Consider the following 3,424-nt stretch of genomic DNA (forward strand, 5'->3'; position numbering starts at 1 on the left):
CCATTTTAAAATGTATCGTTCCTGAATCGTATCGTATCCCATGTATCGAGATACACATCGAATCGTCTTTTATTGGAAAGATGCACACCCCTATTAACTGCATTTTGGTGTCTAGTACTTGTACTTTGTGCAATGACAATAAAATTGAATCTAAACTAATATAAACTGCAGTGTAAGAACTAATTCAGTATCGACGGTACATTTTTATTAAATAACCCAACAATGTCACATTTAGATATAAAATACAAATAACCAGTCCCTACAGGCTGTTTTTGGTATTGTTCTTGTGAATAACAGGTGTGCTCAGGTGTACCTTATCGAGCAGTCACAGTGTCTTATGGATAGATTCTCTGAAAATGATCTCAGGTCAGAGCTGTCAGCCAATAGGAGTTGATGATCTACTGCTGCTGTCTGTCCAATCAGAACGAGTCTGACGTCCTGAAGTGGGTGGTGAGGAAGGAGTTTGGCGAACTGCGGCGCTGCCTGGAAGTGGAGGAGGCGGGGTTCATGCAGCAGGTAGAGACGTCGGCCGCTGGCCTCATCTTGTCCCTCCAGAACCAAACAGAAAGGTTAAACCTGAACCTGAACCGGCTGCAGGAGGCCCAGAACACCCTGCAGGACCTGAGCAATGAGGGACACCTGGGCTTCATCATGGTACTGTCAATGATCAGTCCAGTCCACCAACAAAATTGACTGATCAATTATGTCTCTGTGATCAGTAGTGTTGATTGATTATTGATCAAATAATAATAATAATAATAATAATGTGTTATTTTTCTGTTTACAGAAGTATGGATCAATTGCTCCGAGGTAATAAACATCTCAACATGTTGTCAATTTACTCTTTTAATCTTTAAGAGATAAAGATTTTCACTTCCTCATTCTCCTCCTCCTCTTCCTCTCTCTTCTTTTTCTCCTCCTTTCCCCTTCCTCAGGTTCAGGGAGATCCAGGAGCTCCAGCAGAAGCAGGAGAGAATCTTCAGCTCTCTGAACTTTAAACCAGGTTTCAACCACAACGACATTAAACTTACTGTTTGGAAAAGATTACACCGAAAAGTCCTGCCAGGTACACATCTACCTTTACGTTTACTGTCATCTGTACCATTGTCTGTACCGTTATCTGTACCTTTACATGTACCATGATCTGTACCATGATCTATACCTATTATTTTTGTTTAATTTCTGAGAACCAATTCTCATTTGCAATGACAGCTTGGCCAAGAGGGAGCAACAGAAGAAGAAGAATAAGAAGATATACTTTATTGATCCCCTAGGGGGAAATTGTTTTAGAAGGCAGTCGATACAACATACATACAGCTATTGCAAAAAAACACAGTTCAACAGAGAATAAACAGCACAATATATAGAGTGTACAGTAAAGTTTTCCAGAGAAGCAGATTTAAAAGCCGGTACAATGTTCAGAAACTAACGCATGTACAGAGCTATTGAAGGAGGATAATGAAATAACAATGTGCAGTTTTAGTTACTTTTGCAACACGTTCCAGTCTCTGGTTCCATTGAGTGGTTCCAGTCACTGGTTCCATTCAATGGTTACTGTCACTGGTTACTGTCACTGGTTACTGTCACTGGTTACTGTCACTGGTTACAGTCAATGGAAGCAGCAGACTAAAAAGACTCACAGCCGAAGGCGGTACGGACTTTAGAAGTGTCCAAAGTAATTAACCTGGTAGAATTTTAACTGTGGATACTGTTGGAAATGTTGAGTATTGAACGGAGATATGGAGGTTTTATCAATGTTAGTTTTATAATTTAACTGATACCAGTAGAACTGACACCTGGTGTGCAGTGATTGCCAGTTGACTAGAGAGTACAGGCAGTGTACAGTCATAAGTATTGAAAGGGAAACCTGAATGAATGGCAGTATGGTAAATGACGTCCAGTTTGTTGATAAGAGTTTTGGAGGCAAACCTGTAGATTAGGTTTCCATAGTCCAGGATTGGGAGAGTTGTTGTTTGTTTTTCTGTCTCTCTGATTATATATTCCTTTTTTGCTCCAGCTCCAGAGCCGTTGAAGCTGGATCCTCAAACTGCTCACCCAATGTTGGAACTCCATCATGGACACACAGTGGTGGCCTGTGGAGCCCTGCTGCGGAGGCTTCCTGATAATCCAGAGAGGTTCAGTTACAGCTACTGCGTCCTGGCCAACCGAGGCTTTTCCTCTGGCAAACATTACTGGGAGGTAAACTCTGCTTTCCCTGTAAAGTAGATCAATCACAGTGTATTAACAGGAGATAAATACTGGTGTTCTCACTGTCCAGGTGGAGGTGGGTAACAAACCTAAATGGCGCCTGGGGTTGATCAAAGGAACAACAAATCGAAAGGCCAAGCTTGTAAAGAATCCAGAGAGTGGAGTGTGGTTGATCGGACTGAAGGACGGAGTTTATGAAGCCTTCGACTCACCCAGGGTGGTCCTGCCCGTTTTGTTTCCCCCCCAACGGGTGGGACTCTTCCTGGATTATGAGGGCAGAGGTCTGACCTTCTATAACACTGACAGTCCTGATGAGCTGGTCTTCATCTACAGCTTCAGGTTGGAGATCCAAGGGAAACTCTACCCCCTGCTGGACGTCTGCTGGCATGACCGAGGAGACAACAAACACCCCATTGTCCTCCCCCAACCTCACAGGGAGCACCTCCTCCCCCTCCCCCAGTCCCAGAAACATGAAAAGTGACCAAAAGTCCTCCTTTATTAAGACAGTTCTATCTCCTGACCCTAATCACCATATTTACACACATTTATCATCTTAATGTTCTTCCAGTGTGAGTCATCTTTACTTATTTCTATTATTTGATTAGAGCAGACAAACATTTAAAATACAGGCTTATGACAGGAAGCTCTGCTTCAGTTTTCAGAAAGGCAGGATGGTTTAAACAGAGGCTATTTTGTTGTTTGTTTGGGTGGAGTGAGATTTGTACTCTTATTTTGAGTTACAATTCCCTTTTCTTAAATGTGTAGTCTTAGTTTTAGTTACATTGTTCTGAATCTGTCTTGGGTTCATTGCACTCCTTAATTTTTTTTAAGGAATTTTTTTTATTACCAAAAATAAAGTTTTAAATAAAGGGGGGGTTAGGGATTAGGATAAATTAATATTTCTTGACGACTCCCCCTTCCTGGTTCCTTGACTCTGTAGTTAAACTGGGGAGCCTAAGACAAGGCATGGGCCACCGCATGTCGTGCCACATAACTTCCTGCTTGTTTCTCTGTCTTATTGTAAGGCTTCTTAAATAAAGGATTTTGGAATACTGACTTCATGGTTCTCTGTCCTAGAAAGCGTTTCAGGACATTGATTGATTGCTCCAGTCGATTGTAACAGGTTTGTAGTGGTTAGGACATCAAGAAATTATTAAAACATAGGAAACTAGCACCGTGGTACAACCACCAAACCCGCCAATTAAAGCAAAAAGCT

The 3,424-nt window shown here is 41.9% G+C and overlaps 1 protein-coding gene across 1 annotated transcript in view; it reads left to right on the forward strand.

The window, feature by feature from the left end:
- LOC118334286 (Na(+)/H(+) exchange regulatory cofactor NHE-RF1-like) overlaps positions 1–3,424 on the forward strand; it is a 30,460-nt gene that overhangs the window by 19,971 nt on the left and 7,065 nt on the right.

The sequence above is a fragment of the Morone saxatilis genome, unplaced genomic scaffold (genome assembly GCF_004916995.1).
Source record: "Morone saxatilis isolate NCDOM2014 unplaced genomic scaffold, NCSU_SB_2.0 Contig1, whole genome shotgun sequence".
Lineage (NCBI taxonomy): Eukaryota > Metazoa > Chordata > Actinopteri > Moronidae > Morone > Morone saxatilis.